The sequence below is a fragment of the Triturus cristatus genome, chromosome 4_2 (genome assembly GCF_964204655.1).
Source record: "Triturus cristatus chromosome 4_2, aTriCri1.1, whole genome shotgun sequence".
Taxonomy (NCBI): domain Eukaryota; kingdom Metazoa; phylum Chordata; class Amphibia; order Caudata; family Salamandridae; genus Triturus; species Triturus cristatus.
In genome coordinates this window covers 548,278,457-548,294,166 of record NC_140586.1, presented here as the reverse complement: position 1 = coordinate 548,294,166, position 15,710 = coordinate 548,278,457, and the positions used below count along the sequence as shown (strand labels likewise).

Genomic DNA, 15,710 nt, shown 5'->3' with positions numbered 1-15,710 from the left:
CTCACGCCAGAGAATAACTGGCGCACTTAGGGTGAGAAAGCAAAAGACACACAATTGATGGAGGGAATGCAGAACAAATCAAAACATTCCCCCCGAATCAAGAGATCTGGATTAAATCCATTGTTCTGTTGCTCACCATGCCACCCCAGTTTAGACCTGGCTATATGCAAATCAGTCTTGACCCTGTGCCTCATGGGAACAGTCCAGCCCGAACTGCGAAGCCAGGTCCTTCCTGGCCTAGAAACAAGCATCCTAGGACCGGTTTCGGGGTTTCACCCCTCTTCAACCAGAATAGTTTGATTCCAGTGGCACAGTGAGCCCAGGACTCACGTCTGAGCATACCTGGCGCACTTAGGGCGAGGAAGCAAAAGACACACAATTGATGGACGGAATGCAGAACAAATCAAAGCATTCACCCCCAGTCAAGAGATCTGGGTTAAATCCATCATTCTTTTGCTCACCATTCCACCCCAGTTTAGACCTGGCTATATGCAAATCAGTCTTGACCCTGTGCCTCATGGGAACAGTCCAGCCCGAACTTGCAAGCCAGGTCCTCCCTGGATCAGAAACAAGCATCCTAGGGCCGGTTTCGGGGTTTCACCCCTCTTCAGCCATGATAGCTTGATTCCAGTGGCACAGTGAGCCCAGGACTCAAGTATGAGCATAGCTGGCGCACTTAGGGCGAGAAAGCAAAACACACACTATTAATGGACGGAATGCAGAACAAATCAAAACATTCACCCCCAGTCAAGAGATCTGGGTTAAATCCATCATTCTTTTAATCACCATGTCACCCCAGGTTAGACCTGGCTATATGCAAATCAGTCTTGACCCTGTGCCTCATGGGAACAGTACAGCCCGAACTGCCAAAACAGGTCCTCTGGACGGGATACAAGCATCCTAGGGCCGGTTTTGGGGTTTCACCTCTCTTCAGCCAGGATAGCTTGATTCCGGTGGCACAGTGAGCCCAGGACTCACGTCTGAGCATACCTGGCGCACCTAGGGCGAGAAAGCAAAAGACACACAATTGATGGACGGAATGCAGAACAAATCAAAACATTCACTCCCAGTCAAGAGATCCGGGTTAAATCCATCATTCTATTGCTCACCATGCCACCCCAGTTTAGACCTGGCTATATGCAAATCAGTCTTGACCCTGTGCCTCATGGGAACTGTTCAGCCGAATTGCCAAGCCAGTTCCTCCCTGGACCGGAAACAAGCATCCTAGGACCGGATTCGGGGTTTCACCCCTCTTCAGCCAGGATAGCTTGATTCCAGTGGCACAGTGAGCCCAGGACTCACGTCTGAGCATACCTGGCGCACTTAGGGCGAGAAAGCAAAAGACACACAATTGATGGACGGAATGAAGAACAAATCAAAACATTCCCCCTCAATCAAGAGATCTGGATTAAATCCATCATTCTTTTGCTCACCATGCCACCCCAGTTTAGACCTGGCTATATGCAAATCAGTCTTGACCCTGTGCCTCATGGGAACAGTCCAGCCCGAACTGCCAAGGCAGGTCCTCCCTGGACCGGAAACAAGCATCCTAGGGCCGGTTTCGGGGTTTCACCCCTCCTCAGCCAGGATAGCTTGATTCCAGTGGCACAGTGAGCCCAGGACTCACGTCTGAGCATACCTGGCGCACTTAGGGCGAGAAAGCAAAAGACACACTATTAATGGACGGAATGCAGAACAAATCAAAACATTCACCCCCAGTCAAGAGATCTGGGTTAAATCCATCATTCTTTTGCTCACCATGCCACCCCAGTTTAGACCTGGCTATATGCAAATCAGTCTTGACCCTGTGCCTCATGGGAACAGTCCAGCCTGAACTGCCAAGCCAGGTCCTTCCTAGACCGGAAACAAGCACCCTAGGACCGGTTTCGGGGTTCCACCCCTCTTCAGCCAGGATAGCTTGATTCCAGTGGCACAGTAGCCCAGGACTCACGTCTGAGCATACCTGGCGCACTTAGGGCGAGAAAGCAAAAGACACACTATTGATGGATGGAATGCAGAACAAATCAAAACATTCACCCCCAGTCAAGAGATCTGGGTTAAATCCATCATTCTTTTGCTCACCATGCCACCCCAGTTTAGACCTGGCTATTTGTAAATCAGTCTTGACCCTGTGCCTCATGGGAACAATCCAGCCCGAACTGCCAAGCCAGGTCCTCCCTGGACCGGAAACAAGCATCCTAGTGCCGGTTTCGGGGTTTCACCCCTCTTCAGCCAGGATAGCTTGATTCCAGTGGCACAGTGAGCCCAGGACTCACGTCTGAGCATACCTGGCGCACTTAGGGCGAGAAAGCAAAAGACACACTATTAATGGACGGAATGCAGAACAAATCAAAACATTCACCCCCAGTCAAGAGATCTGGGTTAAATCCATCATTATTTTGCTCACCATGCCACCCCAGTTTAGACCTGGCTATATTCAAATCAATCTTGACCCTGTGCCTCATGGGAACAGTCCAGCCTGAACTGCTCAGCCAGGTCCTCCCTGGACCGGAAACAAGCATCCCAGGGCCGGTTTCGGGGTTTCACCCCTCTTCAGCCAGGATAGCTTGATTCCAGTGGCACAGTGAGCCCAGGACTCACGTCTGAGCATACCTGGCGCACTTAGGGCGAGAAAGGAAAAGACACACAATTGATGGACGGAATGCAGAACAAATCAAAACATTCACCCCCAGTCAAGAGATCTGGGTTAAATCCATCATTCTTTTGCTCACCATGCCATCCCAGTTTAAACCTGGCTATATGCAAATCAGTCTTGACCCTGTGCCTCATGGGAACAGTCCAGCCCGAACTGCCAAGCCAGGTCCTCCCTGGACCGGAAACAAGCATTTTAGGGCCGGTTTCGGGGTTTCACCCCTCTTCAGCCAGGATAGCTTGATTCCAGTGGCACAGTGAGCCCAGGACTCACGTTTGAGCATACCTGGCGCACTTAGGGCGAGAAAGCAAAAGACACACAGTTGATGGACGGAATGCAGAACAAATCAAAACATTCACCCCCAGTGAAGAGATTTGGGTTAAATCCATCATTCTTTTGCTCACCATGCCACCCCAGTTTAGACGTGGCTATATGCAAATCAGTCTTGACCCTGTGCCTCATGGGAACAGTCCAGCCCGAACTGCCAAGCCATGTCCTTCCTAGACTGGAAACAAGCATCCTAGAACCGGTTTTGGGGTTCCACCCCTCTTCATCCAGGATAGCTTGATTCCAGTGGCACAGTGAGCCCAGGACTCACGTCTGAGCATACCTGGCGCACTTAGGGTGAGAAAGCAAAAGACACACTATTGATGGATGGAATGCAGCACAAATCAAAACATTCACCCCCAGTCAAGAGATCTGGGTTAAATCCATCATTCTTTTGCTCACCATGCCACCCCAGTTTAGACCTGGCTATATGCAAATCAGTCTTGACCCTGTGCCTAATGGGAACAGTCGAACCCGAACTGCCAAGCCAGGTCCTCCCTGGACCGGAAACAAGCATCCTAGGACCAGTTTCGGGGTTTCACCTCTCTTCAGCCAGGATAGACTGATTCCAGTGGCACAGTGAGCCCAGGACTCACGTCTGAGCATACCTGGCGCACTTAGGGCGAGAAAGCAAAAGACACACAATTGATGGACGGAATGCAGAACAAATCAAAACATTCACCCCCAGTCAAGAGATCTGGGTTAAATCCATCATTCTTTTGCTCACCATACCACCCCAGTTTAGACCTGGCTATATTCAAATCAGTCTTGACCCTGTGCCTCATGGGAACAGTCCACCCCGAACTGCCAAGCCAGGTCCTCCCTGGACCAGAAACAAGCATCCCAGGGCCTGTTTCGGGGTTTCACCCCTCTTCAGCCAGGATAGCTTGATTCCAGTGGCACAGTGAGCCCAGGACTCACGTCTGAGCATACCTGGCGCACTTAGGGCGAGAAAGGAAAATACACACAATTGATGGACGGAATGCAGAACAAATCAAAACATTCACCCCCAGTCAAGAGATCTGGGTTAAATCCATCATTCTTTTGCTCACCATGCCATCCCAGTTTAAACCTGGCTGTATGCAAATCAGTCTTGACCCTGTGCCTCATGGGAACAGTCCAGCCCGAACTGCCAAGCCAGGTCCTCCCTGGACCGGAAACAAGCATTCTAGGGCCGGTTTCTGGGTTTCACCCCTCTTCAGCCAGGATAGCTTGATTCCAGTGGCACAGTGAGCCCAGGACTCACGTTTGAGCATACCTGGCGCACTTAGGGCGAGAAAGCAAAAGACACACAGTTGATGGACGGAATGCAGAACAAATCAAAACATTCACCCCCAGTGAAGAGATTTGGGTTAAATCCATCATTCTTTTGCTCACCATGCCACCCCAGTTTAGACGTGGCTATATGCAAATCAGTCTTGACCCTGTGCCTCATGGGAACAGTCCAGCCCGAACTGCCAAGCCATGTCCTTCCTAGACTGGAAACAAGCATCCTAGGACCGGTTTTGGGGTTCCACCCCTCTTCATCCAGGATAGCTTGATTCCAGTGGCACAGTGAGCCCAGGACTCACGTCTGAACATACCTGGCGCACTTAGGGTGAGAAAGCAAAAGACACACTATTGATGGATGGAATGCAGAACAAATCAAAACATTCACCCCCAGTCAAGAGATCTGGGTTAAATCCATCATTCTTTTGCTCACCATGCCACCCCAGTTTAGACCTGGCTATATGCAAATCAGTCTTGACCCTGTGCCTAATGGGAACAGTCGAACCCGAACTGCCAAGCCAGGCCCTCCCTGGACCGGAAACAAGCATCCTAGGACCGGTTTCGGGGTTTCACCTCTCTTCAGCCAGGATAGACTGATTCCAGTGGCACAGTGAGCCCAGGACTCACGTCTGAGCATACCTGGCGCACTTAGGGCGAGAAAGCAAAAGACACAGAATTGATGGACGGAATGCAGAACAAATCAAAACATTCACCCCCAGTCAAGAGATCTGGGTTATATCCATCATTCTTTTGCTCACCATGCCACCCCAGTTTAGACCTGGCTATATTCAAATCAGTCTTGACCCTGTGCCTCATGGGAACTGTCCAACCCGAACTGCCAAGCCAGGTCCTCCCTGGACCGGAAACAAGCATTCTAGGGCCGGTTTCGGGGTTTCACCTCTCTTCAGCCAGGATATCTTGATTCCAGTGGCACAGTGAGCACAGCACTTACGTTTGAGCATACCTGGCGCACTTAGGGCGAGAAAGCAAAAGACACAGAATTGATGGACGGAATGCAGAACAAATCAAAACATTCACCCCCAGTCAAGAGATCTGGGTTAAATCCATAATTCTTTTGCTCACCATGCCACCCCAGTTTAAACTGGGCTATATGCAAATCAGTCTTGACCCTGTGCCTCATGGGAACTGTCCAACCCGAACTGCCAAGCCAGGTCCTCCCTGGACCGGAAACAAGCATTCTAGGGCCGGTTTCGGGGTTTCACCTCTCTTCAGCCAGGATATCTTGATTCCAGTGGCACAGTGAGCACAGGACTTACGTTTGAGCATACCTGGCGCACTTAGGGCGAGAAAGCAAAAGACACACAATTGATGGACGGAATGCAGAACAAATCAAAACATTCACCCCCAGTGAAGAGATCTGGGTTAAATCCATCATTCTTTTGCTCACCATGCCACCCCAGTTTAGACCTGGCTATATGCAAATATGTCTTGACCCTGTGCCTCATGGGAACAGTCCAGCCCGAACTGCCAAGCCAGGTCCTCTCTGGACCGGAAACATGCATCCTAGGACCGGTTTCGGTGTTTCACCTCTCTTCAGCCACAATAGCTTGATTCCAGTGGCACAGTGAGCCCAGGACTCACGTCTGAGCATACCTGGCGCACTTAGGGCGAGAAAGCAAAAGACACACAATTGATGGACGGAATGCAGAACAAATCAAAACATTCACCCCCAGTCAAGAGATCTGGGTTAAATCCATCATTCTTTTGCTCACCATGCCACCGCAGTTTAGACCTGGCTATATGCAAATCAGTCTTGACCCTGTGCCTCATGGGAACAGTCCAGCCCGAACTGCCAAGCCAGGGCCTCCCCTGACCAGAAACATGCATCCTAGGACCGGTTTCGGGGTTTCACCCCTCTTCAGCCAGGATAGCTTGATTCCAGTGGCACAGTGAGCCCAGGACTCACGTCTGAGCATACCTCGTGCACTAAGGGCGAGAAAGCAAGAGACACACAATTGATGGACGGAATGCAGAACAAATCAAAACATTCACCCCAGTCAAGAGATCTGGGTTAAATCCATCATTCGTGAGTCCTGGGCTCACTGTGCCACTGTACCACTGTAATCAATTGTGTGTCTTTTGCTTTCAAAATATGTGGAAGTTGGATGGGTGCCTCAAGGACTACGTATCTTGTTAGCCCTAGTTTCGAAAACCCAAATCCAGAAATGTTACGGGAATGGGCAGAAAGCAATCTCAAAGCTTCTATCAGATGAATTAACATTTTAGTTAAATATGTCGAAATTGACTGGATAGAAGTACAAAAACAAATTGAAGAGCTGGAAGTTGTTTTGAGCACAGACTCTCAACAGAAGCTAATTGACAAATTTAAAACAGAAGCCATACAACGGCTCAAAAATTATGAGGAGAGCATTAAAACAGGTAATGCTCAAACATTTTTGCAAGACAGGATTGATTATGAGCAAGGCCATATTTTTATCTTTGCAAGGATATTTGATAACCTAAAGCGACAAAGGCTGGTCTGTACCAACAGATCTGGACAGGAAAAAGGCACAACAGACAATGAAACAGAGCTCAGTTCGGACTTGGACACAGACAATGAGTCCAATAAACTAGAAATCCAAAACCCAGAGGCGCAAAAGGCGGCGAGTCAAGCCAAAACAGAAAGCCACAGGAACAAAATCCAAAACTACAGACCTAGCAGGGAAAATAGATAGAGATACAGGGCAAACAATAGTAAATCTCATACCACTGGTATTAAAGAAAGCTGAACTGCAAATTCTGGCCTGGGGACTTTCTTTATGTCCGTAAAGCTCTTTTCATTATGGACAGACATGCATCGGTATCAGATATGAAATTATCAAAGGAACAATCAGCCTTACAAGATGAACATCTAGGTTTAGATACACCTATTGTTAAACAAGCACTAGCTGGTCAAGAGAAACTCCAGCAATGCGATGAAGCAGAATCGCCTTTTAAGCCGACATCAAAATTTTTACCTTTTACTCCACATGATGGCATTGATGTATTCAATGATTTTTTAATCAAGGATATCAAGCAAATGGGGAAAGAACAAGCCGAAATTCACATATAATGAAATGTGCAACAGTGTAGATACTTTTCTCTGCTTAATAAACCTAAAAAGCAACATGATATTGTTATTTCCAATGCAGATAAAGGAGGCAACATTGTTGTATGGACATTGAATGTTTATAAGGAAGAAATTCAATGCCAACTACAGGATAATGCATGTTACGTCAGGGCATCAAAGGAACAATGGGCCAGAGTAAAACGTCACACAAAGAACAACTATTGGAGTGGCAAAATGATGGACTCCTCATCCAAGATAAATACAGTTTTTTACGTAATGACCATTTAAAGATGCCGGCAATTTACATAATTCCTAAAATACATAAGGATCCCGTGAAGTCACCAGGATGACCAATTATTTCAGACTGTGTGAAAATATATCGAAATACATTGACTATTTCGTACAGCCCTATGTCCACAATATTCTGTCATTTGATAAAGATACTGCTGACTTTTTGAGAGTAATTTATGATATGCCCTGGTAGGACAAATTCATTATGGTGTCTCTTGATGTGTCATCTTTCTATACATGTATTGGTCACAATGATGGAACAAGAGTGGTTGAACACCATCTAAATACCAGACCACTGGCACTACATCAACACACCAAAATGTTGATAGAGATGATTAAGCTGTGTTTAAGTTACACATTTTTCCTATTTGATTATTGTTTATATCAACAAATACGGGGGACCACGATGGCCGCCCGCTGCTCCCCCAGCTATGCGTGTTTACACATGGGCTGGTAGGAGGAGCAGGCGCTCAAAGTGGATCACGTCACAGAATGGGAGGAAAATGTGGTGGTCTGGTTACGCTATATTGACGACCTCTTCATTATTTGTAGAGGGTCTGAACAAAGTGCCAATGAGTTTATACAGCACATTAATATCAACAGTCTTAATCTTCTTTTCACCGGAGAAATCAGTAAACATATGATACAATTTTTACATCTGGAGGTATTTGTTGCTGACAGCAAATTAGAAACCAAGATTCACAGAAAAAAGTCCGCTGGCAATTCCCTTTTGGTGAACAATGCATGCTAAAAGAAACTTCAGCCTACCGCAACACATTCAATCTAGTCAGAGGGACATGATACAGAGATTTGCAGAAAGAGGATACAGCACGCAAATAAACAGCACTGCACTGGAAAAGATCAGTAAGGTATCGAGAGAACATATTCTATTTGGCCAAAATAAAAAGGTGGAGACAGACAACCCAATAAGGCTAATAACTACATACAGCAATCAACACAAACAACTAGTGAAAGCAGTCCAAACGAATTGGCATTTAATATGCTCAGGTGCCATCATAGGCACTATTGTCCTGATTAAACCCCAAATAACATACTGCTGAGCCTGTTCCACGAGGGGCAGTTTAGCTAAAACCAGTCCAGAGACAGGAAGACCAACTAACTCAAATGAATTTCATAAGTGTCCTAGATGTAAAGCTTGCACAATAGGCATTAACCTCACAGAATATTTTTCCCCTTTTTCTCAGATACCTATTTCAGTCACAGGCAATTACAATTTCAAAAGTGCATTTGCTGTGTATGTTCTAACATGTAGCTGCAATTTGAGATACGTAGGCAGCACTGTGCTGCAGGTACATAAACATATATAGCAACACATGTGGGTTATAAAAAACAAAGATCTAACCTACCCAGTGGCCAGGCACTGCGCCGGAATCCACCAAAGTAATGTCTCACAAATGTCATACTATGTGATAGACACAATACCATACACTAGCAGTGGAGAGGACAGGGTAAAAGCCCTACGAAGACTAGAAAGCATGTGCAACTTGTAGGAGAGTAGGGTTTGCTTTCTATGTTCACCCCCACTTTTTGCTTTTGCTTTACTGGTTTTCGACTTAGATGTGGCTGTGGGCCTGCTAATCAGACCCACAGCCCTGCTGTTCTCTCTCTAAATTGATACCATGTACTTTAGGTGCATAACCCATTTGGATAGGATCACCTTATTGGTCCCTGTACAGTGTACCTTAGGTACCCAGGGCATAGGTGTACCCTAGGCCTACCAGGGGCTGCAGCATGTATTATGCCACCCCTGGCCTGGCCTTCCATTATGACACAACTGGCTGATCACTCAGCTGGGGCAAGGTCGTGTAATCACTCCTTGCTTAGGTGTAGTATTCCTATACCTAACTTACATATAGACACATGTGCACCTATCAGCCACTCCTATGGCAGGCCTTAACAATCCTGGAGGCAGAGTGCTTGGTAACATGTGAGATGGTGCTCTAGCATGAGCTGAGCCTGTCTGCAGCTTTCGGAACCATGTCCTTATAGCTGTTCTATGATATAGCCTACCATATACTCTTAAAGTGCCTTATAATCTTAAACGGTTATGGTAACTATGGTTTGGCTTTATCAAAACATGTCGTGTAAGGTGTCTAACACTTTGGAATATTACCCCCATCCCATTTCTGGGGATGAGGATATTATCCCTCCCTTCTAGAGGGAGAAGACATGTTGTAACCTACTTACCCGGTTAAAGTTAACCAGAGCCCCAGCATCACAAAATGGATGCTGCTGCCACAGACACGAGTCTGACCTCCTGCTGCTGGGAGTGATCCCGGCAAGGGAGGCTTGGACAATAGGTTTCCTGCCTTGGGAGGTGCGAGCACCACCCCAGACAGGCCTTAGTGTATTGGGGCAGGGAGGGATGAAAAGAATGAGACATGCCTGGGGCACACAAGGTGTCCCGTGCATAGTCCAGTTCAAACCGGTGCTGGGGCACTCCAGCCCCAGTCCTGGCGCGAAACTGGACAAAGGGAAGGGGGTGTAACCACCCCCCTCCCAGGTCCCACCCATAAGGCGTGACCTAGCAGGTAACCCAGCCCCCCAGATTAGTATAAGAGTGGTAGCTGGGCCCCAGGAGATTAGATTATCCTGAACCTGCAACTTGAACAGAAACTCTGGACCTTCGACATTCGACGAAAGAAGAAGACTGAAGAATCTCCCTTGTGGCCAAGGAGTGGCTACCCTGTGCAAACAGGCACCATCAAGAGACTACCCTTTGCTTTGCTGAAGTTCTACGAGGGACCGACTGCAGAGCCCGACCAGAGCCTTGACTTCCAGACTTCTCCGACCCTGATCCACATCTGTGATGACGCATCCTGAAATCTTCACTGCTGGTTTGGCTCCTCCAGACTGGCTCCCGCTTCCTTGCAAAAGAGAAGCACCCCAGACCTTCCTGGTCTGCACCAGAAGCAAGTCCTCCGTTCTTCGTGGGTTCCGCTTGCCAAGGCTCGGTGAGTCCTAGTTCGACGCCGCCGAAAGCAAGAGCCTTCGTGGGACAGCTCGCCTCCTGGTCCTGGTCGTCCTCGACGTCTCCTGGTACCCGTGGCTGCAGCGACAAGCTTCACCTTCACCTGCAATCTTCACGACATCGCCTGGTTCCTTCCTGGTTCCACGTGGTCACTGGCTAGTGACCTTGACTCTGTCCCTTCTGCTTGCAGGTCTCCTCTCTTCTTGATCCCAGCCTTGGGATCCACCGGACACTCTTCACTGACTGCCTGTCAGCAACTTTCCTTCAGGCATCCATAGAAGTCCACGACGAAACCCAATGCAAGTTCACACCTATGCACCCGCAGCCCGTGGGCTAGGTAACTTGGGTACTTCGGTGCTCACAAAGGTAGTGACTATCCTAGGGTCTAGTTTCCGAGTCTCGACTCTCTAGCTGCTTCAGAAGTGTCCTTAAACTGTTAATTTCTAATTGCTAGTAATTCTATCGACTTTTACGCATTACGCATGAGTGTTTCCACTCTGCACCTGAATCCCGTGGGCCTCCCACTTCCTAACTGGTGCTAGTGTAGTGTAGCCCCAGCGATTCCCTAGGCCTAGGCCTATCCTATTTCCGTGACAGTGGTCCTTATACCACTTCTTTAGTATATGGTTTGCGTGGCCCCTAGGGCCTAACTGTATTACTTACCTGTGTGACTTAATGTATGCTTAAATAAGACTGTGTTGTACTTACCTCTAATCTCATAAAGAGTGCTGAGGGTTTGACTAGAATAAATACACTTTATTTTATATATATATCTGTTGTGGTGTCCTTTCATTTGGTATTCAAGGGATTATATATGGTATCACAGCTGGCTTCACATGCCATTCAGAGTTTAGCCTAAGACTGCTCTTGTCCATGCTACCACTAGGATAGCTGGTCTATAAGGTTGACTTTACAACCAATCACCATAAGGGTTGTTTGGACTGATATAAGGTGTACACTAGAACTAGTGACATCATACATCAGGCCAACTTCTCACATTGGTGAGCAGCGGTTGGGATCTGAGCTTGCTGTTGTAATACCATTGTAATCTTGATATACTAAATTGAAAGATCACACAGATATTGTTTAGGTACATATAACATAGATTATAATACTTAATAAATAAACAAATTGCCCTGAAGCTTAGAGGATCACTCACGATGTTCAGCCATCCAGCTTAAGAAATGCAGCCAGCCTCTCAATTGCGTGTTTTCTTTTCATGCTGCCTACGCGTTTCAGGGCCTCAAGCCCCTTCTTCTTGGGCAAAAAACAGCACACCTGAGACCTGCACATACATTTCCGGTGTTTATTTAAACATGCCCGCCCTCCATGGGCGTGTGGATTTTACGCTTTCCCCGGAGGCATTATGGGGCATGAAGTCCATTGTGCAGGTAAGGCATCTCCTTTAAGTAAGTTCATGCGTGCGTTTTCTATTATCTGTACAGTATTCCCTCTAAGTGAGTAACGCAGTTGAAGAGCCAGCTCTATTAGCATATATAGAGCATCGTGCCGGAAAAGTCCCGATGAGTTCAGAACTACGGCTTCATCAGCTGGAAAATACATTCAGTTCCCAACGATGATGGTGCTTCCTCCCACGGCCGGGGCAGCCGTGTATCTTTATAAATAAACAAATTGCCCTGAAGCTTAGAGGATCACTCACGATGTTCAGCCATCCAGCTTAAGAAATGCAGCCAGCCTCTCAATTGCGTGTTTTCTTTTCATGCTGCCTACGCGTTTCAGGGCCTCAAGCCCCTTCTTCTTGGGCAAAAAACAGCACACCTGAGACCTGCACATACATTTCCGGTGTTTATTTAAACATGCCCGCCCTCCATGGGCGTGTGGATTTTACGCTTTCCCCGGAGGCATTATGGGGCATGAAGTCCATTGTGCAGGTAAGGCATCTCCTTTAAGTAAGTTCATGCGTGCGTTTTCTATTATCTGTACAGTATTCCCTCTAAGTGAGTAACGCAGTTGAAGAGCCAGCTCTATTAGCATTGGATCAAATGGAGCGTGAAGGCATGCTGAACTTCAGAGCTGGAGGGCAGAGTACTGTCGAGTGCTTTTCTAAATGCTCAGGGCATCTTGTTTATTTCATTTTGCACACGGCGGCCCGGCCGTGAGGAAAGCACCATCGCTTGCTGTGTGAGAAATGTAACTACCAGCTGGGCGAGGCTGAAAGTACAAACGGATTGCAACTTTCCTGGCACAGTGCTCTTCGATTAATTTACATGCCTAAATGTGACATTGACCTACTTAAGGTATTTAAAAGACAAGCAGAATTTTAAATGTACACTTGAACTTACTTAAAGCAAATAATGTTCATCGCATTATGGACTTCAAGTCCCAGAGTAATCCTAGAGTGACGTTGCACTTAGCACACGCCCATAGTGGGATTTGAAATTAAATGAGCCGGAAATGCAATCTAATGCGAGTCTCAGGTGTCATTTATGCAGCCCAGGATGAAGGGGTGTTGTAACCTTGAAACGCGTTGGCAAATGAATGGATCAAATGGAGCGTGAAGGCATGCTGAACTTCAGAGCTGGAGGGCAGAGTACTGTCGAGTGCTTTTCTAAATGCTCAGGGCATCTTGTTTATTTCATTATAATACTTAAGTCCTACTGGACTTAGTGGTTGTAGGTTGAAGGGAGTAACACACCCTGACTACAACTGCCAGAGAGGTTTAGTAGAAACAACTAGTGTAGGTAGGTGCACACACCACACCCTCACTAGATCATGTCTCTGAGAGGAGATCAAGTAGATGCTCTCTCAGGAGGGGCAGGTCTGAAGAAGACCCCCTCTAGATATGATACCCTAACTTTTCAGGAGATGAGACAATTGTGTACCTCCAGAAAGTTAAAACATGGTGCAAACCCTACCCTCCTTCAGCTAGTACAACTCCTAGAGGAGTATGATACTTTTAGGGCCTCACAGGCCAGTACCCTAGGTACAAAGGAGGGTCTACCCACCACAGATGAGTCAGATGGGACTTCAGATGAAGAGGCAGACAGCCAGGGCCAAGTAGGAAGACTTAGCCAGGCTAACCTAAGCTAACATGGGAGTTTGCATGGGGTCCCCCCATACAGACCCCCAAGTGGGCTTACACAGAGAAGCAGGAGGGACAGATCCCCTTCAAGGGAATCCATCCGCTCCCATGTCTCTAGCATCTCTAATGCTTCCTCTCACAGGGGAATGACTTCCCCTGAGAGAAAGGAGCATGAAGCCAGAATGAGGGAAGCTAATCTGAGGATTCAGAGGGAAGAACTTGCCCTTGCCAAGGAGAAGCTTGCTCTGGCTAGAGAGCAAAAGTTAAGTGGGTCAGAACCCACTGGTGGCAGCAATATCCCTAAGGATAGAGACAGGCACTATGATAATAGAAACCTGAGCAAGATTGTCCCTCCCTACAAGTGTGGGCATGACATCCACAAATGGATAACTGCTTTGGAGAGAGCTTGCAAAGTACAGCAGGTACCCCAAAGTCAGTGGGCAGCTATCTTGTGGCTCTCCTTCTCTGAGAAAGGTAGAGACAAGCTCCTCACAGTTAGTGATGAGGATGCAGACAATTACACTGTCCTGAAGAGTGCTCTAATTGATGGGTTTGGCCTAACCACTGAACAATACAGGTTGTTGTTCAGGGATACCCAGAAGACACAGACTCAGGACTGGACTGACTTTGTAGATTGTGCCACTAAGGCTCTGGAAGGCTGGCTAGTGGGAAGTAAGGTTAAGGACTATACAGGATTGTATAATTTGATCATGAGAGAACAAATCCTTAACAACTGTCAAAACCAGCTACTGCATCAACACCTGATTGATTCTGATCTGACTTCTCCCCAAGAATTGGGAAAGAAGGCAGATAGATGGGTCAGGACTAGAGTTAAGCAGAAAAACCAGAACCAGGGCGGTGATCAGAAAAAGGCAGACCAGAAGGGTAATGATCAGAAACAAAAAGACCAGAAGTCTTCACCAGGCCCCCAAAAGGCTCAGGGGGAGGGTGGTCCCAAAAAGGATAAAAAGAAAGATGGCCAAAAGAAACCATGGTGCAACTATTGTAAGTCCAACTCACATTGGTTTAGTGAGTGCACCAAAAAGGATAAGCCCCCAGCCACCATTGCCCCTAAGGCAACTGTACCCCCTAGTCCAGCTGTAAGTGGTGGTTCCCAGCAAAAGGGTGTAGTAGGGTTAACCCTGGGAACTGAGGAGGATTCTGGCCTAGTCAGAATACCTACTCAGGCTGTTCTGATCTGTGATGGGGACTTAGCTTTGTCCTCTACTGTAGGCCCCAGTAACCTGGGCAAGTACAGACAGACTACTTTTATCAACCAAAGAATGGCTCAGGCCTACAGGGACACTGGGGCTAGTGTCACAATGGTGACACCTGCCTTTGTGGACCCTGGACAGATCATACTAGGTGAGAATTACCTAGTGACCAACGCTAGCAATGCCACTACCTCCCATAGTGTGGCTATTGTTAACTTCTCCTGGGGAGGGGTAACTGGCCTCAAGAAAGTTGTTGTTAGTTCAGACCTTCCTGTAGAGTGTTTACTGGGCAATGATCTTGAAACTTCAGTTTGGTCTGAAGTGGAGTATAGGACCCATGCAGAAATGCTGGGGATAGATGCACATGTCCTTGCTGTGACCAGGTCACAGGCCAAAAAGTGCACCACTGAACAAGTGCTGGATCCTGAAACTATGGACCAGTCACAACCCAAGAGAAGGAGCAGTAGGGTAAAGGCTGTGCCTTCCCCCCTGCCTCAGGTGGTGGATCAGCCCTCCCAGGAGGATGATTCTGAGAGCCCTGAGTGAACTGTCCTAGAAGAACTTGAACCTGACTAGGTTGAGTTTCTTGGGACAGGGGGACCTTCAAGGGCAGATCTGAGGCAGGCTCAATTAGACTGCCCCTCTCTTGAACCCCTCAGACAGCAGGCTGCTGCTGAGGCTGCAGGGAATGCTCAAGGTACCCGTAGAGTGTATTGGGATGAAGGGCTACTGTATTCAGAGGCTAGAGACCCCAAGCCTGGTGCCTCCAGGAGGTTGGTCATACCACTGAAGTTCAGAGGCTTCCTTCTTACCTTGGCCCATGATATTCCCCTTGCAGGACACTTAGGCCA

The 15,710-nt window shown here is 47.6% G+C and overlaps 1 protein-coding gene across 1 annotated transcript in view; it reads left to right on the top strand.

Annotated features, from left to right (window-relative positions):
• The window catches only part of HFM1 (helicase for meiosis 1), a 3,754,865-nt gene that overhangs the window by 670,463 nt on the left and 3,068,692 nt on the right, over nucleotides 1–15,710 (top strand). The window lies entirely within an intron of this gene.